Source organism: Ambystoma mexicanum, chromosome 9 (assembly GCF_040938575.1).
Source record: "Ambystoma mexicanum isolate Mex_15411 chromosome 9, UKY_AmexF1_1, whole genome shotgun sequence".
Lineage (NCBI taxonomy): Eukaryota > Metazoa > Chordata > Amphibia > Caudata > Ambystomatidae > Ambystoma > Ambystoma mexicanum.
The window spans coordinates 1,238,304,834-1,238,332,153 of NC_090931.1; the positions used below are offsets into that span (position 1 = coordinate 1,238,304,834).

Sequence of the window (27,320 nt, forward strand, 5' to 3'; positions counted from 1 at the left end):
ATTTATGCTGTAGGAATTTATGTCAGATAATTTGTTCTCTCTCTCCATCCTCATAAGTCATGATACAATTCTAATTTCTATCTTTTCTGCGGATATTGAACATGCCACTAAATGCTTTCATCCATGCCCCAGATGCTCAGTACAGAAGAGAAAGATTGTTTTGTTCTTACTGTCAAGAGCTGTAAACTCCGTAAACAGTGGCACTGGGTTATATTTATCGTGTTTTGTTTGAAGGCTTTGTCTTGTGCTGCTATTAATTTCTGCAGGGAACACAAGCTTGAAGCTTGCAGTTCTACAAATTCAGATGGCAATTAACATATCCTCCGTTTTGTTGGTTGAGGCAAGCATCTTATCTTTTTTAAATATCAGGGATACGGTTTTCAGTTTAAAGAAATGTAGTTAAGACATTGAACGTTCTTAGTATTGAATTGAAACAAAAACTTATCCTGTGTGACTGGTTTTCCAGTTTTTTAGGTCTTTGAAATTCCAGTACAGTCAGACTGAGGAATTTCTTATGGGTGCATTTAGCTTTTGCCGATAAGCAGCGTCAACCAAGATTTTAACCACAAAATCTTGTGCCATAGTTTAAGGTTTGACTACAATTTATATTTTATTTCTCAACGTTGTCATATCAGCATTTCCCTACTGAGTTTTGACTTAATTCCATGGCATCTTCGTTTTGTAGCTTTGAGTTTTGAGAAGCAGATACCTGTGTCGAAGGACCAAGGAACGAACAAAGGAAAACAACACCTTCAGATATGTGCAGATCAGATTGGAATTTCTACGCATTTGTTCTGTAGGCAAAGTCGTTCCACAATCAGCATCCCAGTATTGGCAACAGAGATGATCGGTGGATAAATGCATAGTTTTCGGTTTCAACAAAACCATGGGCACTCAATTAATGGAGATAAACTGACCCACTGATTGCCTTAACCAAAACAGGAGAGGCAGGTGTTGGCCTTGTGTCACTAACACAATGTACAGTTTCCACTAAGAGTCAGAGATTCAAAACATTCAATGGTTCTACTTCAGAGCATTAACAGCCCTTTTTAGCCAGAACTAAACATTCACAAATTACTAGAGACACAAATGTGCAAATCTGTACTGGAAATGTGAAGGAGTGAGGCATGAGGTATATCCCCATCATCAGATGTATGCACACGCCAGAGACAAAAGAAAATGTGTATGTGATTGTCAACTACCTGTAGACCCGAATCCAAGTGAATACATAGTTGAATTCAAAGTGATTTGGTGTATGGTTAACAGAACTTAGAAACGGACAGTTCACATAACAGGTAATTCTTCCAACAAAACTACGCTTCCCTAGCTAAATAAGATGACAAACCACTGTATGAATAAGAATTGCTCAGGTTTTAATCACGATGTAGGCAATTAAGCAAAATATGAGAAATATAAAACATATGCATACAATGTTAATATGAGCATGTGATTTATTGATATGTAAAATAAATATGAAACATTCAGAATGTGCAGAAATTTTACAGCAAATGCTGGCTAACATTTCATTACAATACATACATACACTGTCCTTACCGATAACTTACTTAAAGGCAAATGTTTGCAATAGATGGTATATTGGATTTGATACAATCGAAAGTCTCTATCAAGTGGCAAAAGCTTTTCAGCGTTATAACTTTACAAAGTTCAATATCCATGTACAGCATATGCAAACAGAAGTAGTGTTGAGAGATTACAGAATTACACCCACAGTTGATTTTTACTTCTTTTGGCTTCCTAGATAGCAAATGTTCAATGAATATAACAATATTTAACCAACCATCGGTCTGTGAAATCCAATGCTGTGTTCATGCCTGCATATGTACATTACATATTGGACTCAGGAAAATTGCATGGATAACTAATAGTTCAAAAAACTTTAGGAAGGATCCATTTGTTCATAAAGAAACCTATTCCATTCCCAAATTACAAATATAGTAAAATGGAGACTTAATTCACAAGAAACAGTTTTGTTGCCCATCAAAAGCAAACTGACACAATTGAGAAGATATTGAATTAGAAAGGTGTAATTGAGTACAGTGAGACATCTATGGCTACTCACAGGTTTTTCCAGAAAATTGAGAAATTCATGGGTTATGACAACACAGCAGTGACATACTCTGTTCAGTGCTTACACTGGACAAGAGTAAGAATTTCAAGTGGCAATACTGATATCCTGTAATCATATGCATGCAACCAATGCCTACTAGATAAAAAGTCAGCGTTTTACAAATAAACACTTTCTAACAAAATGGGCACGTTGCAAAAACAGCAAGAGGGCATACAGCTTTAAACACAAAATATGTTGACCTGAACTATTAATGTTTTATCTGATGCCCATTTTCCAGGGGACGCTGATATTGCCACCTCTCATTTGTAACATTTTTCTAAAAATGTATTTTGCATTATTTGCCCGGCATTCTGTGAGCAGTGTTCAAGCGCTCGAAGAGGAAGGGGCATCAGTGAAGGGGAAGCAGCACATTGTGCAGATCCAAAATAGAATCATAAGGGAAAGTAAAACATTGCATTTTTTCTACTGTACACCAGCAAGTTTCCTTGCATATTAATAAAGCCCAATCAATAGCAGTAGTACCAGACACAGCAGTGCTATTATTGGTAGTAATAGTGCCAATACCGCCGGCAATAGTAACAATAGTAGTACCAGAGGTAGTAGATGTGTTAGCATTCCTATATCTACCAGTAGTACCGCAGCTACTAGTGGTAATAGTAATTCTACTACTGATGCTTTTATTAGTACTAATAACTGCTACTACTATTGGTGGTAATAGTAGCAGTAATAATTATATTTGTAGTCGTAGCTTTACAATAACGAACATTAGCAGTACTAGCAGCAGCACTGGAAGAACTTCTCCTGCCAGCAACAGCAGGAGTATAAGTGCTACCAACAGCCTCACATCACAGATAGCACTACTAGAACCAGTAGCGATACTGGTATTAGTGATAGGGCTACTAGTGTTCTAGTAGTAGTACTAGTCTTACTGCTAGTGATATTACAGGCAGCAGTACCGCTACAACCAATTGTAGTAGAAAAAATTACATCCCTCTGGGCAATGTTCTTTCTGATGCATTCGTCCTTCCTCCCACAGAATTGTAGATCTCTTCTACTGCGTCATCTTCGGAAACAGCACTAGAGGTCTCTTACTCAGGTCCAATAGGAGCCCATGACACGCAATGTAATGTCATGTGCAGTATGTATGGAGCCAACAGCAGTACCCCATGACCTCAGTTCAACCTTTATCCCTAGCAGAATGCAGAACAGGGGGAGGTGTATGAGGTATGGGTATAATAAAAAGGCGATGATGAATCTGTAGGAAGTCTAATCCATCAGAAATAAAATGACAGAGATAAATGTATTCTAATGAATCTGTTCCTCCGCAGATTCCTCACCCTAGATAGCCTCCTACAGTAGTAAATAACCTAGAGGGAGAAGAATGAGAAACCTCCACACCAGGGACACACTGGAGCAAAGCACAATCAAAGTGGGTTCCCAAACCTGCCAAGCAATCCAGGCAGTGGTGCTTATCAAATGCATACAGAGAGGCACATGTAGACACTGGACAAATGTCCAAAACAGGGACACCCCTTCACTAGGCTGAGGTAGCCAGCAGGCCCTGACACAAAGGGCTCAGAGACCGTTGGCACTTTCTTTCTTGTCATACTAACACTCTAAAATGCAGACGATGATAAAACTGCACCGGGGCCTCTTGGTAACAGAAGTGAACACAAAAGCTCCAGTTTTATGAACAGAGCGGGCCATTCTTCCTGATGCATTGGAGAGAAACAGTAGATTAGATTCTTCTAGGGGTCCAGATGGTGAAACAGTTCCACCACCTCACACAGATCAGGTGCAGGGTTTACAACAGCAAGATGAGTCGTCTCTGAGGTGGAAATCTTAGTAAGGAAGGTTTTTCTTACCATCAGATACTTTCTCCTTAGAGAAAACAAGGTATGGCGGCGTGATAGTGACAATGCAAATCACATGAACGGTGCACAACCCTAAAGAATAAAATGCAAGGGCTCAAACTGAGCTGTCATGAGAGCAGATCAAACAAGGTTCACATCCCATGAAAGAGCAATTAACTGGTGCTGTGGAAACTGGTTAAAGATTCTCGGTAAAAACTGCCTAACCGTGAGGATGGAAAAAACTGTGCCCTGCTAAGCGGTCTTCCCAAACACTGAAAAAGCAGCCAGGTACACCTCCACAGTGCCAATCTGAAGAATGTGGTGGTCCACCAAAGCCGAAAAATCAAGAACCTGACAGGTTGGACAGATGAAAGGGACCAGACCTTTTCTGCAGAATGAAGCTCAAACAGTATCCCACCTGCAGGCATAGATGGACTTGGTGAAACGCCCCCAGACCAAAGTAAATTCCAGACTGTCGACAGATCCCACAGCTGGTAGCTCAGCCTCTCAGACATAAAGCCTGAAGGTTGAGGCTACTCGGGCTTGGGTGGAGGATCAAGCCAACTAGGAGAGCAGATTTCCTCTCCCCACTTGACGGGAGGCCCCATGGAGGGCACATACATGTTCAGAGGTTACGAGTACCAGGGCGATAAAGAACATGGCAGACCCAAACTTCTGCTGTGTCCTTAGAACTAATGGAATGAAAGGAAAAGGTGGGTACACAAACAGGAGAACAAATTACTACTTGGCAATCAATGCATCCTGCAGAGTTACCCACACTTGACAGCAGAGGCAAAGCGGTCCACCTGAAGGATCCCCCACAAAACAAAGATCTTGACAAGAGGTTCACCTGCTGCAGGCATCCACAACCATGTTATCCGTTCCGGGAAGCTGGGCTGCTGACAGATGCCTTTTGCATTACTTCCCTACACAGAGGAAGTGACCCCTACACCACCTTCCATTCTGAGGTGGTGAATAGCCACTGTTTTGTCAGACAGTATTAGGATACACTTCCCCATATGGCAGAAAGTCAAGCAGTCAGAGCCTGATAGCCTGCAGTTTCAACAGATTGAGGTGTTCCCTGGCTTCAGTGGGGGATCATAGTCCATTCACCATTAGATTCTTCAAGGGAGCACCGTAAAGGCGTTGTCAATTACAACTGTCAATTGAGGCCCAGGGTGCTGAATGTCTTGCTCTTCAGAAAACTGTCTCCATGGGCACACCACAGGAGGTCCTGTGACACCTTGTTTGAGACCCGCAACAGGTCCATTCATTGGCCCTGGAATTGCGAAAGACACCAAAGCAGCTGTAGCGACTCCATGCCCTACCTAGCTTTAGACACCAAGAAAATGCAGGATGCCATGGGATCCATAAGACTCAAAAATCCTGATGCTGGGATTTGGCTATGGGTTTGGAAGACTTGCAGCAAAACAAAAGGGGATGGCTAGAAGGTTTAGAATATATCTTAACCTCTGGCATTGCGTTGGGTAACCCTCCAGATCTTCGTTCTTTGCCTGCCAAGCCATTGCAAAAAGGGGGGGAAACCATATTCATTCAGTCATTTGTATAGCGTTTTTCTTCCGAATTATGGTCCCATCTCGCTGTTGGTTGAATGCTGTCAGAGGGACCAGAATATGGGAAAATTGGGAAGGGCCATTATGTATGTGTGCATTCCATCCATTAAAGCTATGAGAGGGTGGCTAAGACCCTGCTAGTCACCCATATCTGAATGGCATGTAGATGGGTGGGTGGAAAGGAAGTATACCATGAACTAAATAGGTTTTGTGTTTAAGTGGCTAGAAACTTATGTCGGAAGTTACATTTCAAATGTTTGTCGTGAAAGGTATTCTTGTGGAAGAATTGTTGTGGAATAGTGTGTGTTAGATAGTGCAGAGGTGTGTGGGAGTGAGTCTGTACCGTCCACTAAGTTACGAAGGTGCAGTGTGCAATAGGAAAAATGGGTTTGCTGTACCAACATCTACCCCTGGATTCCATCTATGTACAAAGAGCAGTGCCAATTTTCACATTCAATCCAAGTGCAATAAATGAATGAGTCAGTATGTGATTTGCAAACTTTTTAAATGATGTATGGAAAATAGAGTATTTCTAGGCAGTTAAAGGCAAACAATGTGAACCAACTAGATCTCGGAAGATGTGGGCTCAAGTATCTAAAGTGCAGACTTGGTTAAAATCCCAGCTTCATCTCAAAGTGTGTGTTCCGGTGCTAATCATTTCATCTTGATGCACCATATCTGCTAAAAATGGAACACTATGGGCTTTCAGTTTTGGAGGAACAGAATGAAAAGACGTTTTTAATGGCGAGGCTCATGTAGGGCACTTAAGGCAAGAGGACAGACTCCATTACTCTGGCTCTCTCAAATGATGAAATCCATAGCTCCACAGCACACAATCTCTGTGCTGCTACACATAAAGGAAACAATGTGCTTAACAGCAGACAGACTGTGCCAACTAAATATTTCTTTTGAATATTAATAGATCAAAGCTATTACACGTCTTGGTACCCTGTGCATTGGGAGATTGTTTGAGGTGCAAGGAGGAGAGGGCATGCAATGCAGGGAGGGTGCGCCATATAAGAGTGTAGTTTTGGAGAGACAGGAGATTGGAAACTACAGCCTGTCCCGAGTTTTACTTACTAGAAAAGGAGAGAACAAAGTTTTAGTTTGGGCTCTTAGGTGTCACTAGCGATACCTGTAAGCTGAAACTATTGCAGAGTACAGTGGTATAGGGTAGCAATGGCAAATGAGGAGTGTTGTGTTCGATTTTCATATTTATGCTAATCTCTCTCACCTGTGAGACATCCAGCATATTTTGCTGGACTTGTGGATATTTTTTTTTTTTTGTTATTTGATTTATATTTCAGGTGAACCTGTAATTATATCAAAGAAAGTCTTGAGAATTTGCTTTTGAAATATTTTTCTTTTTCAGATTCTTCCACAGAAGGTGTCTAGGTTCTTTCTAAGAAAGGCTTTCCACAGATCAAACACTAGGTGGATATTGAGGTTGTCACACAATTTGGCCAATTAGCTCGCTGCAAGAAAATTGCCTGATTTAACGGATGGTCTCGTTGATCTGAGTGAAAGCCAGTTCAACAAGGTTCGCCATGGCCACCGTCCATCGTGTGGATTCTCCAGAGATTAATCTTTTCCACATATCGTCTTCCTGGGCCAACAGGGGGTTCGTAATCAGTGGTAGCAGATAAATGATTCTGTTTTGTTTGGTGCAGGGACACGTTAGCACCAGGTGCCTGAGAGTTTCCACGCTCTCCGTGTGTTTACATAGTCGGCAGGTTTGGTTTTTCACCATGCCTCGAATTGCGAGTATTTCTTTTGTCTGTAGTATGTTGAGTCTCGCTTTCATGAACAGCACTCTTTTTTTCTTTTCTGGGAATTTGCTGACATACTTGATTGGCACTTTCAGTTTATTGAACGTGGGCGGCATGTGTTGTAACAGTTTGTTGTCGGTTGCTGCCTGCAACGTCATGATCCAGTCCTTTTCTTCAAGTTTGCGTTTGATTTTATCCGGATTTTCTTTTAGATCTGTTTCTGTGCATGATATATCCGATAGACTTTCTTCTCTGATTTTAGCCCAGTTTTTAAAGGCGGTGCAGTTACCGAACTCTAGTTCTTCTTTGATCGAAGCATATAATGGCAGGTAGTCGGCTAAGATGATTTTTCTGAATAGTCTCATTGCACTGAACTCCGCTATCGATGCTAATGATAGCAGTCCCAGCTCTCTTCTGATAGCCGCAATTGCCGTTGATTTAGGTAGCCCTAAAGCGGCTTTCCAGATCATACCTACTATCTTGTTCCATATCGTCTGAGGCATGCTAAGTGAAGCCTCTGTTCCAAAGATTAGCGTCGGCACAACTTTCGATTTGTAAAAGTTAATTGCTGGGCTTAGCGAAAATTTGCCAAATTTCCTATCCAATGTTGTCATTTGCGCTACCAGTCTCTTCGCTTTGTCCCAGATTGCTGCTTGCATTGCCTGATCAGTTTTTGAATTGTCTAGGTCAAACCCTAGATATCTGATCTCTTTGACTTTTTCAATTTTGATGTCATCTAAGTGCCATGACTCTGCTCTTGTTGGTTTTTTCGATTTTTTCTCAAATGTCATGATTTTTGTTTTATTTTTGTTAATCACTAGATGATTTGTCGCAATGTATTCTGTGAGATTTGTTAGTTTCCTTTGCAGTCCCACCTTAGTCTGGTCGATCAAAATTACGTCATCAGCATATAGTAGGCGGGGGATGGTGGTTTTCCCCATTTTTGGCGGAAATGTTCTGATGTTTTCTTCAGCATATTGCAGGTCACCAAGAAAGGCGATAAAGAGCGCTGGTGCAAACGGGCAGCCCTGTTTTACACCTCTTTTTACTTGGATTTCGTCCGATAAGGTGCCCTCTTGATTTAGCTTCACTCTTACAGTTGTGTGTGAGTGTAGTGCGATTAGAGGGTCAAGCACTGCTTTGGGGCAATCCCAGGTTTCCAATTTTTTCCATAACAGATTTCTATCTATTTTGTCAAAAGCTTTTGACAGATCAACAAACGCCAGATAGATCTTGGGTGCTCCTTCTTTTACTTTGGCTTTTAAGATGTTAATTATCAAGGTGTTAATAGCTGTTGATCCATTTTTTTGGAAGCCGGTTTGCAGATTGTCTTTACACTTTGCTGATTTTTCCCAAATCCTCCACTGGTCCAGAATGATCGAAGAGAAGATCTTTCCCATAATGTCTCGTAATGCGATTGGTCTATAGTTTACTGGGTCTTCCCGACAACCCTTCTTATGAATCGGGACAATGACTGCTTTTAGCCAGGACTCTGGGATTTGTTGCGTTCTTTCGCATTCCTCGAAGATTCTTCCAATCAGTTCTGCCCATTCTTTTGGAAATTGCTTGAGGGTGGTGTTTGTTAATCCATCTGGACCTGGAGCTCTGGATGATTTCAATTTTCTGATTTTTAATTCGATAACTTCCGGGTTTGAGGTGGATACCCATGTCGTGCTTGCAGTTGTTTTAGTCTGTTCTGCTGATTCCTTGGGTTCTTCAAACTCCTTTGATAGGTACTCGATCCATTTCGCTTCTGGGACAGCATTTATCGGAACCGAGTTTGATGTTAGGCTGCTTTTTTTGATTAGTGACCAGAAGTTGCTGGATTTGTTTGTTGCCAGTGTTCTCAGCATTTCTTCAGCGTCTAGTCGGTATTGCGCTGCTCTAGTTTCTTTCCGCCAATTTGCGTATCTTTTTACTTCAGTTTTCCACTCCCGCCAGTCTTGTTCTTTTTTTGAGTTTTTTGCCCTTCTTTTTAGTTTGCGCCCTAATTTTCTTTGTTCGACCAGCTCTTTGTTATATGCGTGGCCGTATGTGGGTGGGGCGTCCTTCTGGCTCCTGCCGGTTTCTTGTATGGGAGCAGTAGAGCAAGATAATTTGGTCTCTCTTTAATCTTGCTTAGTTGGTTAGCTGATGTTTTTTCCTCCCAGACCGATTTTATTTGTTTAAGATTTGCTTCCGTTAGACATAGTCGTGTTTGCTGGGCGTTCGTTCCCACCGTGGCCGAGTAGACCGGTTTCCTTGGTTTCCACCCATGCCAAGTGCATGTGAGTAGGTTGTGGTCGCTATTAGCCGTTTTTATGACTTCAAATCTTGTTATGTTTCTTACTATTGCCACAGAGATGAAGATGTAATCTAATGTCGCTTTAGAGGCCCCTCGTTCCCAAGTTGGAATGTTCAATTGGCTGGGGAATAGGGCAGCTGTATTTTGTAGGTTTCTCGAGCTGATTAATTCCATCCAGGCTTTCCCACGTTCCCAAGCTGCGTCTGACCAAGGTTCCTGATTTTCTTTGCTGCACTTTGCGTTGAGGTCCCCACATACCATTATCTCTATTTCATCAAACTCTTCATATAGTTGATCGATGGTCGAGCTCATCGTTGAGCAGAACTCTTTTATGGTTGTTCGTTGGGGATTCCAGTAGCAATTTATAATTGCCAAAGTGTTGCGTTTTATCCTCTTGGCGTTCTGAGTAGAAGGGGACCATGTGGTAAGGGTCACTAACATTTCATATGATTCTCTCCATTTCTTCGGCATTTCGAGACCCAGGCCGTTTTTTATCGCCGTTAGCAGCCCAGATGATGGTCTTCCTAGGGGTCCCCTCGTTGCTGCTGCGATTTCCAAACAGAATCCATCTAAGGTGGGTTTCTCAAGCAGCCATGTCTCTTGTAGACATATAATGTCAAAGAAACCCAGGTTCACATCTCCCGGAGTAGTTAGGTGATTGTGTCCTCTGGTGTTCCAGGATCCAAGGATGAAGAGATCCTTGTCGGGCCGTTTCTCGATGGTCGACGTTTTCCCCACTGTTTCGAGACCCGGCCCTGCTTGCTGCTATTTCATAGTTTTCTTAGACCAGGTAGATGTAAACCAGTCCCACGGGCCTCTTGACGGTCTGAGGGTCTGTGTTTTTTGGGGGCTCTTCTGGTCGTTCACTTTTGCGATGGAAAGTCTAGTTGGCTGTAGTGAATGCTTTTCTTTTCCACTCCTTCCACTTGGTCCAATTTCGTGTTGATGACGATTATCATCCACGTTACTTCTTTTGCACGAGTTTGGGTCTGCGTGGTGCAAGGACCCTCTCTGGTCTCGTGAGTCGTCTCTGCGGTATTGTTTGAGTTCTTCATGTGCATTTTCTTTGTCTTTCGTCTTGTTCCATCGGTTGTGCGCATAAAGATCTTCTGTTTTTGAGTGATAGTGCGCTTTGTAATTTTTGAGTTTTGTTATTTTCCAGTCTTGCTCCTCTCGTTTGGTCTTTGTCATTTCAGTCAGCTGCAGTCCCATTGCTGCCATTTCCTCAAAAACTGCTTTGTCCATGTGGATGATGCTCTCAGCCTTTACATGTAAATAGGCTTTCGCCGTCCTGCCCCTGTGATAAGGCTCTACCAACTCGATGTCCCTTGACCTCACGTCCCTTAGGGTTTTTGATTTTTTCATGATCTGAAGGATGGTTGGTCGATTTAGAATTAAGTACTCCTTTGTGCTAACTTGTTGTTCGAGTTTAAATAAGCGGGTGTAACTCTTGTTTGTCGTTTCCTTTTTCCTCTTGTCTCCCATGGGTGATTTCAGTCTCGGATTACTTCTATCTCTCGCACTTTCTTTCCGTCTTGATGGAATGTTTGCTTTCAGATACGTACCGGTGTACATGATTGCGTCGCCCTTCTTTCCGGATTTGTCCTTTTGTTTCGCTTCTTCCCATTTGGGCTTTTCCTCACACGAGTGTCCTTTTTCTTCACTAATGGTTTCTACTTCCCTCGTTTTTTTGGCTGTTAAGTTGGAAGTTACGTCTTGTTTTCTGTTATCCGGGTCAGTAAAATCCTGGTGCTGTGATACATTCATTAGCGGCGAGTCTGTCATAAATTCTTCCATTGTACGTGGAGATCTTTGGGTGGTGTTCTTCGGGGAGCAGGGATCATCCAAGGTTATGATTTCCTCTATTTTCCTGTCTCCTTTTTTTAGAGTTGTAACCAATTGTTCTGGTAGTAGTTTAGTGACTCCAGGGGGTTTGCCGGATGTGCTCGCTCTTATTTCTTTTTTTTTTGTTTATACAGAGGTTTGTCTGGATCTTTTCTGTTTTGTCTTCCGGGCCTTTTATCCCACTGAGCACTTTCTGGATTCGGGCTTCCGGGCCTGTTGTTCCACTATGCAGCTTCTGTGTTTGGAGTTCTAGAGGCTTTCCCAAGTTTACACCTTGAGGTGGTGTAGGGTTTCTAGTTTGTTGTTCTAGTCGTTCAATTTTTCGCTCAAGCGCCTCGATTTTTCTTTCCCATTTTATTTCCTGGATACTTTTCTGTGTTTCTATGGCCGTTATATAGCTTTCTACATGGTCCATTTTTGCGCTCATATTTCCGAGGATTGCTGTATTGTCCTGTATTTCATTTTTTAATGCTTCATATAGTTTGCAGAAAGGCGCTAGGACAATTGACATTGCCGACATAGTTGCTATCATGTCCGGTTTCTGGTTTGAGGTGTCTTTGTGAATGGCCGCGGCAATATCGCTTAGCCGGCGATTTTTAGGTGAGATTTGGGTTTTCTCAGCTTTTTTTTATATACTTATACTGTGTGGACCCCGGTGTTCTATTTGTGAAGTCGGGTCCTGACTTGTTGACGTTCTCCCTGCCTGTATCTTCCGAGGTGTCCGTTGGAGTTCCCAATTCCTTGTGGATGGTAAGGCCGCTGTTTGTAGTTCCGTGACCAGGTGCGGCTTCGTCCATACAGGCCGTTGTGCACTGTCATCTGTTAGGTCCACGGGTCTATGGGTTTCCTCCGAGGACAGGCTTGCTGTGTGATCTTCTACGGTTGCCTTTGTCCTTTCGTCCTTGTTTGTCATTGGAGTTTTTTGTTTCTTTTTCGGCTCCGAGTTTGAGGTTTCAATGTCCGACGTGATCTTGGGATTGGGGGATTCCATTTGTCTTTCCCGAGGGTGATCCTCTTCCCCACTTTCGGACTGGGCTTTGGTTTCTCTTTTGTTGCTATTTTCTGTGCAGGCTGCACCGTTTGATTTTTTCCCCATCTGTATGGCGAATTTGGTTTGGGTATCGTCTGTTTTTCTTAGTTTTGATTCTGGCGTGATTTCTTTCGCTATTTCGAGCATCTCTGCATCTGATACCTCTGAGTCCACTGTTAGTTTGCGTTTGTACTGTTGGGTAAAGAATGTTTTTAGGGGGCAGGATAGTAGCGGTGCCGGAAGTTTTGATGTTTTTTTTCTTTTAGGCCACTTTCCTTCTTCTCTACTTTTTGTGGTCTGGTCTTTTGTACCCCTTATTTTCTCTTGAGTTGAGGGTGCTTTCCGAGGTGTTTGGTTTCTTTTAGATTTGAGTTTTTTCTTTTTTTGTTGATTCACACTGGTTTTTGTACTTTCGTCCTCTGTTTCCTTGGTTGAGTCCTCTTGGTCGCTTGCTTTGTATGTGTCCCCTCGTTTGTTATCTTCTTCAAAGACTTCATCACTATCTCTATCTCTATCTGAGGACGATTCACCGGAACTGATTTCAACTGGTTCCTTGTGTTCCTTTACCTGATTTGTATACACAACTGTTGTGTTTCTCTGGTCAGTGTCTTTGCTCTTATGGTCTGCGTGGATCATTGCCTTAATGTTCAACGTTTTCTTAGGGCAGTCCATATTTTTTGCTATTCCCCCTGGGGAAAACTACGTCTTTTTTAGTCCTTTCTCCACGTTATTTTGGATCTGTGTATTTGCCTCCACTGGGGCTTGAAGCATTTCTCACAGGGGGTGTTACATGTGATGGGGGTCCACCCGCTGGCTGCTACATCAACGTTGTTGTGGATCGGGTTACCCGCTGACACTGACACCTCCAAACTCCGGCTCTTCCGGACGTCGTCCGCCTCCTCACTCCGCCCTTCACCGCCCGCCCCACAGCCGGAGCCCTGCAAAGGTGGTGACGCCGGTCGTCCTCCGACGACCCTGACGCCACCACCACTCATCTCTAGGACGGTTGCTAGGGCCCCCGCTGCGTCGCGGGCGATTGGGATGACAACTGGGTCAGGTATGCAATTTTTTTCTCTCCCGCCCGGCCCGGCGTGGCAGGGGCTCTCTACTTCTTCCACCTCCATCTCTATCTCCACCGACTGATTTCCTCGCACTCCGCGCTCTGCGGGTGCTACGTCGGCGGGAGCTGGGGGGATATGACGGGAGGACTCGAACTCACAATTTCAGGCGCGTTTGCCGCAGCCCACAAAGCTTGTAAGCTTGTTTGTGCTTGCCTCTGATGCAATTTCATTATAGGCTTACCTCTAGGGGTTCTTACTTTTTCCGCTTTCTTGGCCACAGCCCCCGCGCCCGTGGCCTCCGGTGCTCTCATTTTGTGAGTTGGGTTAGGCGTTGATTCTCCGCGTTCCTCAGATTCCCAGTTGGTCGTCTTGGCCTTTCCTACTGGGGGTGTGGGAGGACGCACTTCAGGCTCCATCGCGCTTTTACTCCGCGTCTGCAGTGGAGTAAAAAAATCTCTCCACACTCCACGCGCCAAAGCCGCCAAACAGCTCAAACAGCACTACCCAGCCCTTCTGTCCTCAGGGCTTACGCCGCAAGGGCGCTGTGGGGGTGGCTATGAGCACGGCGGTATGTCACGTGACCTTGTGAGGCAGGGGTGTGTAAAATAGATTAGCACGGCGTCCTTTTCACCGTCGCTAATGGCTACACACCAATTATGCAGGAAAGCGAAAGTAGGATGAATGAAAGCAGGTGCAGCTGGGAGCACTTTACACTGCAAACCAAACGGAGCTTATCAAAAAAAAAAAACAAATGCAGATAGGAAAGTTCACTCTTCCGTGACGCCGCCACAGCTCAAACAGCACTACCCAGCCCTTCTGTCCTCAGGGCTTACCCTCAGGAACATATGTTCTATGTTCCTGAGTGAGTGGGAATATTTTACTGCACTCACCCTTTCTTTTAGTCTTTTTATGGGATATTGTAAATCAGGATTGGCAGGCTGAAGAGCGATGGTCTAGAGGGTAGCCCAGAGCAATGCCAGAGGTTAGGAATATTTCCAAACCTTCCAGTCATCACCTCATTTGTTTTGGAAGACTTGCACCATTAGAATTCCTTTTTGCCAGATGCTCTTCAGGAGGGAAAGCTATGCAGGAGCTTGTATCCAGGAAATCTCTTACGAACTGGAGCGTTAGACATGGGACTTCTTGAAGTTCATGGAAAAGCAAAAGCTGTGCAGCAGATGGCAGGTGTGGTGCAGGTGGGCCTCCACCAGATCCTGGGTGCGAGCCCCAATGAGTCAATCATCAAGGGAGGTAAAGATGTGAATCTTGACCCTCGAGAAGGGCAGCCACCGCAGCCAACAGCTTTGGTGAAATCCCTTGGGGCTGAGAAAATGCTCAAGGGAGAGATCACCAGAGGGCATCATGGGTGCTGTGGAGAATCTGGCGGATCGCCCACTAAAACCCTGCCTAGAGTCTCCTCCCAGGTGGTCAGGAGAGGCCAGATTCTTCCTGATTCCAATCCTGCGGGCGGGTGTACTGCCAGAAGATCACATGGGTGGAGACCAGGCCCAGTGAGGTGGGGAGATTTGGCAGGATGAGAGATGGTATTTTTCCTTGAAGAGGAATACTTTTAACACAGACTTATAGGAATTGGCTCATTGCCATTTCGTTACATCTCGACCTCCTACTAAGGATGAAAGGGTACATTCTGAAGGAGTGACTCAATTTGGTGTTGAACCCAAATAATCTATCTTGTATCAAAGATATACAAACAGGAACAGTGAAAATGTGACTTTTCCTGGCCCTTCTGTCTCTCAAAAGGTAAAACCGTATAATTCCTTTTAATAATATCAAAAGGGGGAAATCAATTTTTAAACCTTTTCAAAGTAGAGACATTGAATGCATCTAAAGTGGACTGCATGTCCCAGAATGCCTCAGGGGCTGTGAAGAGGAGTAGGGCTGAAGAGGCAAGCAGGAGCCAAGGTCAGGCAGTCAAGCCCAATAGCTTTTGGCCAGGTCAGGCAATTAGTTCTAAAGGCTGGTACCTGAAATCAATTAACCCACACGAGGGGTATAAAAGGCTGCAGCAAGGAAAGGGCAGTAGAAAGAAGCTGGAGTAGGAGCCGGAAGGTCGGCAGTAGCAGAAGCAGCACAGCACAAGGCTGGCAGTTCACAAGGAAGTGTGACCACAGAAGGGACACCGGAGCAGAGGAAGGGCAGATTGCACCTGCAGGCTCCGAGTTGTCATGTGCTCACAAACCCTGTTTGACTGTGGCAGCATTGGAAGAGACTGGAAGAAACAGGCAGTCTTTACAGTTGCGCCTAGTTGCAGCGAATGCAGAGCTGAAGTGGTGCATTCTCCCAAGGCCCGTATGCAGAAGCAGCGCAAGGGAAACTGGAGAGTGAAAGACTCCCACTTAATGAGGCCAGATCAGAGTGACCCGTGCAGCAGAGATGTGTGGATCCCAAGAGTGCCCATAGCAGTAGCAGGAGAAGAAACCAAGCCGGGAAGCAGAAGCCTGCAAGTTGGGGTGAAAAGTAATACACCTGTGAACATTGTGTTGACAAGAGTGAACCCAGGATGGGATTGTCCGCAGTGAGAAAGTGTTTAATAACACATTTGTGCAAGCTGCATTTGAAAGGCTGTAGTGAACCAGACTGAGGGAGGCCCAAAGCAAGAAGGATCCAAACCCGGGCGAGGGAGATCCAAGGGGCGAAGAGCAATCGCGCGATGTGCAAGATCACTGAAGGAACCTTTTGTTTGTTGTTTTGATTCAGCAGGCCTTCTAAGGCAAGAGACCTTTTATTAAAGAGACTTGGCCCCTGAATGTCCTGGTATCGTCGAGTGGAACTGTCACCTTGTGCTAGCGAGGCCCAGGAGTGTGCTGTGCCCAGAAGTCCCACCTTGTCCCGTGCCTAAAACATGGAGAAGGGAGAGCCAGCCTTACCATCCCGACGTATCATTTTGTGAACACTTCTTTCGTTTCTGGTGAACATTATCCTACACTCTTTTTGTAACTTAGTGGTAAGGATTGGCAATAGGTTTCTTTTAGTATAGGCCCTTTTTATTTGACAAGACGCCACTAGGACCACCTCATTATTTAGGTTTAGATTAGGCATTTTTCTCACCCATTATAAAGTTCAATAAACACCCTTGAACTGTGATCACTTGTGTTTATCTTTACTGTTGCCACCATGAGTTCCTTACACAAGTGTGTACCTCTCATGTTCTTTCGTAAAGCAAAGGAGGACGAGGAATGATGAGAATCGCGATCTTAGTCCTATTTTTTTAAAATGCCTTTTATTTTTTTTCAGGTTTCAGGAGACAAATTGGTCCATTCCATGTTTCCCCCTGAGGTGATCGTTTCCTCAAATGAGTGGTGCTTGGGGGTTTCGACAGGGATCAGCCGAGCGACAAATTTGACTGTCCCTCCTTCAAAGCTTCTGATGTCAGACAGACATGAGTCGCAGTCGGTTTAACGTGAACGAAGCAGAGACGCTACAAACAGATTTTGTGAGGATCTGTAAGCAATATTTTCACATCGCAGTTCTCACAACATTTGAAGCCAGATGGCTTTGGAGTCCACGTTTTCATGGGAACATTAGAATAGGAGTACGATTTAAATATTTCTGAAGTGTGAAAACCTTACGAATGTGTGTACGGAGCATGCAGAAAAAGGGAACAGTGGTCACAGGCCAAGGTGCAGGCTACTTTCATCAACCCTGATGTCACATCTGGAACCGATGCTGAGGAACCTCAGTGCCAAACCGCACAGCGCCCCCTAGTGCTGAAAGAATTTCCGACGTTTGCTGCTACCGTAGAAATATATCTAAGATGAGGAATCTGTGAGAGGACATAATCCATTAGAAACACTGCTTCTGCTGCTGGTTGTAGTTTTACTAATACTAACAGTAGCAGTGTTCATAACTGTCAGAGTTAGTACTGGTAATATTACTATAAGTAGTAGTGCAGCAGCTACTACTACTGTTGGTTGTATTACTAATGCTGCTGCTGCTGCTGCTGCTACTACTACTACTACTGGTGGTAACTGTGCTACTACTTGCAGTCGTCTTAGTTCCACTGCGACCACTAGTATTTGTACTAGTATGTAATCATTTATACTCCAAGTCTATTAGACTACCAGTAATAATGGAATGGTGAGTGCCGTTACTGACGATAGTAGTGGCACTTCTGTTTGCAATAGTACAATTACTGTTATTAAAAGCAGCGCTACTATATCCGTTGCGACTTCAATCCTTGGGGCTGAATTAGTATCTAAGGTTTCTGGTGTAAAGTAAAAACAAAAATACATCCTTTCACTTTTCCACAGTTATTGTAACAAATTCACAGGCTGCACCTCTTCTCACCATCTGGTATCAATTCACCTTCAAGGGCTTGAAAGAAGCTCACAAAATAAGCGAAGCAAGAAAAATGCTTTCAAAATTTTGAAAATAATATCGGCAGGAAAGGTATTTTCAATTAAACAAAAGGCAGAAGATATACAACTAACAATTAGGAAAGACTGTTGACCCCTTAAATATATGTACGATAACAGAAATACAGAATTAGACACAGAAATATGAATAAAACAGACAAACAAAAACAATGTCAATAATTACAGTCATTCTACTATAAAATCAGATGTACCTGAGGGTCACAGCTAGATCTCTCACAAATATTAAGCACCCATTGTGCAGCTCACTGATGTGAAGAATTGCAACAAACAAGACAAAGCATCCCATTCTAAGAATCACAGACCCACTGATTAGTGTATTCAAAACTGTTTTTGACATAATTTAATGCAGATCGATCCAACACCAGTATAAGGCCCCTAATTGTGTAAAGCGTACCACTTGCAACATTAGGTGCACCACTGCACAGAAATCTGAGGCCTCACATCATCAAACAAACCTAACAAAAGTGTGCTAAACTGTATTCACTAGCCATTTCCAATTAAAGTCTTTGCTATTCTTAAACCTTCTGCAATTTCCATCTATTTTCTTCTGTTCATGTTGATAGGTGATAGGACATATAATCACTGGGGTTTGTGTTCATTATCACTAAATCAGCTATACGACGACTTATATAGGGATGAAAAACTTGCCAATGTATTCCCATTAGCTCTTCCTTCCAAATGAATACTATTCTATGGCATAATGTTGCATTCATTTGTCAGTAAATGTGTCTTGATAAAACGTGCATGGCTCTATCATATGGTCAATGGATCTTTCGATCACATTTACCTGTCACCAATCCAACAAAGGACGAGAGCAGATAGGGCTAAGAAAAAGATGGGATCTGCTTAAAAAGGGGAGCAATTCAAATACAAAACCCCAGTAAGTTTGTTTTGATATTTGAAATAGTAAAACATTAGGATTGTACTAGGTTTAGGAAACACTTTTTTTTCAAAAGTTGAATGATATCTATACAACAAGTGAATTAAGCCAATTATTCCATTATTGAGATCCTTAAATACTCCTACTTAAAGTAAATGTTTTACACAAGAAATAAGTTAAGCAGTATTTCACAACCCTCCAATTGCACTGATAAATCTAAAATCGAATCAACTGAGTGTTGAGCATAAGGAAGCAAATGTCTCAAATAAATTGTTGACTCAAGTCTAATAGCAAAGAAAACAAACTTCTCTCGCGCATATATGCCAAATGGCACATGATTTAAAGTTTCTGCAATTTGTACAGAAAAGATAAAATAGACCACCCCATGCACTGCTGTCAAAAATGGAAAGGAGGTGCAGGTGGATGAATAGTGGTAATTTGGCAGTAGATATGAATTACATCATAAACATACACACAGTCGCTACAGCCATTGCATGGAAAAAAGTATCAAAATATCAAAATAGTAATACAGAAAATTGCAATATTTATTTTGCAAATCCATGTTCTTCAATAGTCTCCAAAGTGCTGCAATAAATGTTCAGCCCTTCAAAACTCATGGAACCAGATTGCTGCAATTGATGGTTCGAATCTCCCAGCGGTAGGCAGGGCAACCACCAGGTGTTAGGGACCACACACTTGTCGGTAAGGTATGTACATTAAAATAACCTCTATCAAAAGATCAAATTACAAAATTTCGGATCCCACTGCATTTTATAACTAGATCTTTTGGTATTTTGCCTGTTTGTCCCCCGCACAGGCTTTAATGTATGCGGGGGACACCCCCGCAATCCCCGCTCCCCTGTTCGGTATTATGGGCTTCGATCTGATCTACATGCTGAATGCACACTAAACGTGCATTCAGCATTTTAGATTCAACCTTTTCGTGCAATCCCGTCGGTAAGAGGTAAGGATTTGCATGTGGGACCCTTGGCCCTCAACAGAGAGAAGGTTGTTATACATTTGCAAGGTACCGTAATATATATAACTCTAGTCCTATCGATTGTCACAGTATTTTTTTTTTTTGCGGTTTTGGAACTAGTGGGAAGAGGAGTTGAAGTGCAAGTCCCTGGTGGTCTATACATTGCACACAAAGTAGAGATCCTATGGTATACATTCCACTCTGCACAGTGTTCCAAAGAGGACATTTCTGCCCCTTTCCCTAGCAGATTAAATTCCTTCTGGTTTTGAGAATAACTGGGCAGGTGTCCGCCTTCTACAAGTATGTCCGTAATTCCACTGTGCCAAGGCATTATTACCCAAGGAAACATTTACTTCTTGCTCAACTGCACAGTAAATGTTGTGCATTATATACCATGGACTTTTAGGGTTATATAGACATCATCAGACAGAGTTAGACTATAAAACGCATGTACTTTAGCATGTTATCCATGGCTCATTAGCTTTATAGAACTTTGTTATACAATACATCTGACTTTGGAGGCAAGTGGTTGATAATACAATAAAAAAACAGATTGAAGGAGTAAAAGAGTGACCGAAAGGAAATCTGGAGTCTCTCCACAGACTTTTGATCCAAAGTGAATAGGCAAAATTAAATCTGTGCAGCAATTCAAAACATGTGCCAAGAAGGAAAGTAATAAGTAATCACCAAAAGTGACAGATATGACTATTAATTCACAAGAAAGGCAGATGAAATAGTAAATAGATAGGTTAATAGCTTGAGAAGTATCATATAGGAAATCAAAATCAATTATTTTACACTAAACGATTCCTAAATATAATTAAACATACACAGAAAAAAGGCCTGGAGAAGAAACCAATCGAAGCATTAAAGCGAAAGGTTAAAGAAGCCATGCCTGGCTTTTTACAGATTACATAAAATAAAGGTTGAATAACACAGATGAGGGACTCGGACCTGAAAATCTAGATTGAAGTACATAAAGGGTGATTGTGTGCAAGAGGAGATTTAGAATATGTGTTGCCCTGTCATTGTCTTTTGTTTTTTCGGCCCTCTGTCATAGCAGAAAAAAACTGTCCCTCCAAGTAGCCTAATAATATTAATGTGCTTCCAAAATTCATTCAAAACCAATTTTAAGGAAATAGGGCTTGAAATTGACATGCAGGGTAATACCTAGATATTTGAATTCAGGTCAGATCTCTCGGAAGCTGCAGTGGTTGTGTAGCAGAACATAATGTTTTAATTATTTGAAATAAACGACATGTCGTAAGAATGATCATTTATTGATGCTACATATATACTTTAGAACCTGCCACAAAATTTGGAGTTATGTGGATGTAAAAAACACAAAAGGTTTCTCTTTAAAAGGAATTTATATTTGGCAGAAGGCCAAGGGAAGAATATTAACTACTTGATGCCGAATGCACTGAAGCAAGACTGATAAATGCAGTTTCCAGAGGAGAGATTAATAGTAGATGTAAACAGTCATGATTGGTTTGCTACCCAATGTAGGTGTTCAAACAATAAATCTGAAGGGCACAGACAATTAAGTCTCCACCGGAGCATAAAACAGTGTTTAATGTGTAAAGTGCAGAAATCCAGCTACAATTATAATTATAACTCAAGGAGGCATCTGCTCTTTGAGCAGCTGACAAAAGAAATCATGGAGACAACTGTTGGTAACATTTTGCAACTAAACTGGACACATTCAGGGAAAAATGTGTTGGTTTAGTTATAATCTCACTGGCTCAAAAGATACAACAGACACTGATTTGATCGATTTTCATTCTTCAACCTAACAATTGTATGTTAATGACAATTCCAAGAAGAAAAGTCTGGCTGCAGAACAATGGAAAACTCCACTTTCAAGAGACTTTATATGTAAACCCTGTCTAAATAAAAAAGTGCAAATGTATGTGGCTCGACTAGTTCTAAATGTCTGAAATAGAGTTCTAGAGAGATTAAAATGTATTAATCTTTGTTTTAAATTGGAACTAAAACAATTGTCAGTTCCATTTTATGCAAACCAAACATACTTTACCTGGCCTTCCCAAATATTTTAATTGAGTCCATCACGAAATATACTGCAGCTGTTGAAAATAAAAATATTGAGGACTCCATTATTTGCTACCATCTTTAGAATTAAGCAGCAGTGTGGCTCACCGCTATGTTGGAATTCTTTTACGCAGGCAGTTTTCATATGTCGAGGAAATTGTACCCACCATTGTATGATATAATGGGTTCCACAAAAATACATTTTGTCCAAGTAAAGGGCAAGTTTTCCAAAAAAATAGGCAATCCTAGATCTCCCCTATTTACACGACTGTCCCTAATTAACTAAGTAAAGGACCTTAATGTGTGCATACTGTACAGATCATTCCTTGCCATACAGATTGTAAATTTTATAGACAGAGGATGCTAGTTTTAAGTACAAAACGCTTCAGCATCGTAAATGTACCAAAGTAAGTGGAAACCGAGGTTGAGCAGTTTCATGTTTACGTTTCTGCCACTTAATAATCAACATTTATTTTATGAAGTGGGACTATAATCCTGGTCCCTCGAATTGTCTGAACATCTAGTGCCAATCTATAGAAGCATTTGCCACAGATGTTCTATCAAATCATCTTGGAACCCTGGGAGGAATCCACCAGAATAAGCCAGCGTTTCAGGACAGCTGACACTGCTGTCCCTTGTCCATCAGACTCCTGCATCCTGTCCCCGATTTAAGAGACATGCTGCAACCCTGCCTGCAGACATTCCTCAACTTAATCATGCTGCTGCCACCTCCTGCCTCACGCTTCAATGGATGGCAAGAAAGGAGTGGCTTCTGAGCCCTCTCGAACATTCATATTAAAACATGCCAATCTTCCATTGCGTGAATGGGCCCACCATCGTGTCAGCCCATTCATAAATGGAAATGTTATTTTTAAGAGAAAAACCAACAATTTATACAGACCTCTATAGATGTTAATGGCATTAAGCCCTAAATTATCAGCAGTGAAAAAAACAAAACCACCACTATGTGGTAAGAAGGGTCACTACATTGAACAGGCCTCTCTGGCACATGTGATAGATACACATGTTGGAAATAACTAATCTGTGAAATATGGATTGCAAATAGTTTATTAATGCTTACATTTTCTATGCAGTATATATTAGGTCTGGGAAGGGTCAACAAAGTATAGCGGAATGTTCCTCACTTGCATAAAAAGGAAGGTACTAAAGTAACAGAGTAGCTGATTTGCTCCCCATTTGGAACAAGTACCACACAGGGGTCACATTCTTGAAACGGAACACTGAATACTATTTGCTATAGCTCACCTTCCCCACCAAAAAAATAGTGTAAATTGAAACTTCCAATATTGTGTAAATTAAAACTTCTAGCCTAACTGTATTAACAACTTCAAATCACACATACCTTCTGCTTCGCACATAGTAACCATAATAGCACCCACGTTAGTTAAAATAAAAGATAGTTGACCAGTTATACACTGTTAGGGGATATAGTTTCTGCCAAGGTATCTATGAACATCTATTGCACTGCTCTGTAGTAAAGTCCATTGGCATGTTGGAACTTGGAACTGGTTACTGGTGTCAGTTGGTTTCAGTTGCTCTTTTTATTTAACCAATAGAATTCCCTTTGTTCTTTTCCACTGGACAATTACTGTTCAAAGAACAATAACTCGTATGCTGAAATTTGAGTAGAAAACATTTCTTCTAACTGGTCTTCTGAATTTCCACCACATTAGATCAAACAATGAAAGAACATTCAAAACGCTAAATAAAACAGTGGGATGAAAAAGGTTTCTACTGAGCCAAATAACTGGCAGGATAATGAATCAAATGTCATGAGGTGGCCACAAGGAACAATTAATTTTAAAGGTAAGTATGGTGCTCATGAACAGTAAAGCATTGTACTGATGTAAAAACATTTTGAAGTAGTGTGAACAATTAACAGGATTTGATCACCAACATTTGTTGCTGCTGGAGGCAGAGAAAACAATAAAAGCGAATTGCCTTATTCCTGTGCTAGGCTTAACAGTTTATCAACAAAGGAAATAAAATGGTCACACTCCAGCATACATCTATTTATATATAAAACCATTGCCCTAAAATTGTGTACATTGAAAGGACTTGTTTTCAATTCTTGCTTTAAGCAACATTACAACAAGTTTTAAAAATTCCAGCATTACATAAAAACATTGAACAGTAGACAACAGACAACTGCATTTAAATAAATTATTTGACCAGCTGTAAACTCCATGGAGTTCAATAAGGCAGGTGGTTTAATTTGCAATGTTCAGAACTGAAGTCAATTGTAAAAAAGTTAATTCCAAGATGAGGTGCAAACAAGCTGGCTCGAGAATGGACATGTCTGAGAGTCTCACAGAATTGAAGCTCATCAACTGTTTTTCTAAAATAGAATTTTCAGAAATAGGCACTGAAATATAGGTTTCCTTCGGTACTTGTCCATGGATTGTCTTTTTCAGTAGTGCTTCATCTTTAAAATAAAAAATTGAAACAATATTAGGCAATTGAATAAAATATCAGTTGACATCACTCTTTTCAATATACAATACCAAAAGCAGTGAAAATAAGAACATTAAATTATAAGGCTGAAAGAAGTCTTTGGAATAACAGGTCTCATAGTACAGTTATCTTTTTGGTCTACCGATATTCTTATACAAGGTTGGTACCAGCATTATTACTAGCTCTGAAAAAAGAAACCAAAGCGAGAAAATATTGCCATTATGAAGGGTACAGACAAAATACAACTAGCTGTAACAAAGCGACAAACAAAAAACATTCGATCGATCTGTATAAATATTGAACATGTGGAGCAGGGGTTGCAGGGATGTCCCCCGCTCCCCATGTTCAATATTTTTGGGCTTGGAGGGCTTGCAGGGTTGTCTCCCACTTCCTCAACATTGGAGGCGGGGGACTGAAAAAAGAAATAGGGACCCTGCAGCATCGGATCCGACCCGCATTAGAGAGACGGATCGGATGCAGCAGGGGAAGCTGCGGCGAGCAAGCAGGTAAGTAGGGGAGGCGGTGGTGTAAGGCACATTTTGGTTTGTTTGGCAGAAGTGCAAAGCGATTTGCTGTGAAATTGACTATGGTCAATTCCGCCGCTGATTATTACACTTCGATAAAACAACCCAAATCCTTTTAATAAGGTTTTAAGCAACTGGTCTGGGAAAACTGCGACAATTTAAACTAAGCTCACCATCACTGCACTACGGTATTATCTGGAGCCACTCTTGCCTACACAAAATATTTACCAGCACTCTCACCGAACATTGCCATAGTCTCCCATGCACTCCACCGCCTACCCAGTCTCTTGATCCACCACCACTCTACCAGATCTCATCCAAGCACCTTTCCATCTCCTCACATGCTCCCATTGGCTAATCTTTCGCTAAGCTATCCCTTCTGCCGCACAAAAGTTTTGTTTTAGAATTACACAATGAATACCTCACATATTTAGAACTGCCACACGAATAGTAACATAAAATCAGAGCAATCTAAGGGTTCCTACAGGGAAAACTACTCCCAACATCCAAGAGAAAATGGAGAATACACTCAGCTTCTCAGAGGCACAGATAAGTGAGATTATGAGAGGACCCTCATTATCCAATACCAGAGGGACGAATCAGACCATTGCCATCACATCATCAGGTGAAGATCTACTGAAACTAAAGAAGAAATGCTTTCAAACAGAAGTAGATAGCCACTTCCTTCTAGAGTATTTAAAGGCAAATATAGTACTGTATGGAATGAACCTTTACTCTTTTTGGAGGACAAGGAATATCTAACTAGCTACAGTCGTATTGTGAACAAATACAGTCGGGACCTAATGGTGCTCACCATTACAACAGCTAAACGGATATATGCAAGAATTATAGAGGAGTTAACAAGAGAGGAGGAGAAGTTCATGGCCAATACTGCTTTGATTGATGCCAAGGAAAAACTGAAAGATTAATTGCCAACTGGACCAGTTCATCGCTAACACTTTGGGGAAAAAAATAAGAAATTGGCTAAAGATATGAGAGAATTCAAAATTGAAGTAACGCATCCATACCTTTCACCACCAGACAACAAAGATAAGGAAAGAAACCAGTTCACAGCAGGAAGAACAAGACCAAGAAAAAGATTGGTAATATCGAGCTCAGATTCAGGCCCAGACGATCAGATGGACTACAATAATTACAACCAGGGAAGAGATACTTACCAAAGAAGGCCTTCCTATTTTAGGAAGGGGGATCCCAGAGGTCCATTCTGGGTTTCCTTCCCACAAGACCAATACGACTTCCACAACTGGAGGCCATGCAGACCCTGCAGATGACCTCAACAGAGATACACCATACCTCACAAATTCTGATAGTCAATTTAACCAACACTACTTTCACAGCAGAAGAAACACAGATCTGGTCAAAGGGCCTATCATATGTTCCTACCAATCCTACAAGCTGGTTCTCCTTGAAAACACAGATCAAATATTTTTCAGGAGAATTTGCTTAAAAGCATTCTTCCAGGATTGGCTAAATGGTGAATGCAAGGAGGACACAGGACTACGAGTCATTACCACATTTAACACTAATGACAATCAAATACCAAGAGACATAATTTCCTTTGAAAGATGTGTCCCTCCAGGAGATATCAAAACTTAAAATGACAAAACACCAGATAGGAAAAAACCTATCCAATTCAGGAATCGGCAGCCCTCAAAACATTGAATGAGAACAAGGATATAGTAGTAAAACCAGCAGATAAAAAAGGAGGCATTGTCATTCAATCCATGGAGCAATACCAAACTATGGTAGAAAATCTACTGGCCAACCTGCACAACTACAGAAAATTAAGAACAGATCCCACAGTTGGCATTGCTCGTGAGATTGAGGCGAGAGCACACTTTGCATATTTGAATAAATGGATTTGTGAAAATGAACTCAGCTACTTAAACACAAGGCACAAGGCAGAACACCTGTATTTTACTCCTTATCCAAAATCCACAAGGATCCCAGCAACCCGCCCGGCAGTCCTGTTTCGGGATGCGGCTCGATATTGGAGGCACTCTGCAAATTCATTGAACATTTTCTCAAACCACTAAGCCAACAAACCATATCCTATCTGAGAGATACCATGAGAATGATTAAATACTTTGAAGACACCCTCTTCGACCCGGACTGTCAACTATTAGTAACAATGGACATCACAGCACTCTACACCAGCATTCCAAAAGATGCCACACAAGAATGCATCCAGGACCACATGACCCACCACATGAGACAAAACAGGGTATCGGCCAATTTCATTGTGGAATTACTCACGATAGCCCTAACAAAGAACTCCTTCCTTTTTAAGGATTCATTCTACCTGCAGAGATGAGGTACTGACATGGGGGCAGCCTTTGCCCGAGTCAGACCATTATATATATATGGTGACATATGAAGAAATACACGCATTTGCAGATAACAATCCTTTTGAACACAGAATTAAGGCCCTGGAAACACTACAATATTATTTTCATCTGGCAGGGAGATATTAACACCTTACAAGAT

At 41.9% G+C, this 27,320-nt stretch overlaps 1 protein-coding gene across 6 annotated transcripts in view; it reads right to left on the reverse strand.

Moving 5' to 3' along the window:
• Positions 1 to 24,021: 24,021 nt before the first annotated feature.
• Positions 24,022 to 27,320, reverse strand: part of SLC35F5 (solute carrier family 35 member F5) — a 1,900,137-nt gene continuing 1,896,838 nt past the window's right edge. For all 6 annotated transcript variants that reach the window (XM_069616580.1, XM_069616583.1, XM_069616584.1 and 3 more), the window contains one exon: positions 24,022 to 24,259. The gene's annotated coding sequence lies outside the window, so the exon portion shown is untranslated. The remainder of the gene's footprint in view (positions 24,260 to 27,320) is intronic.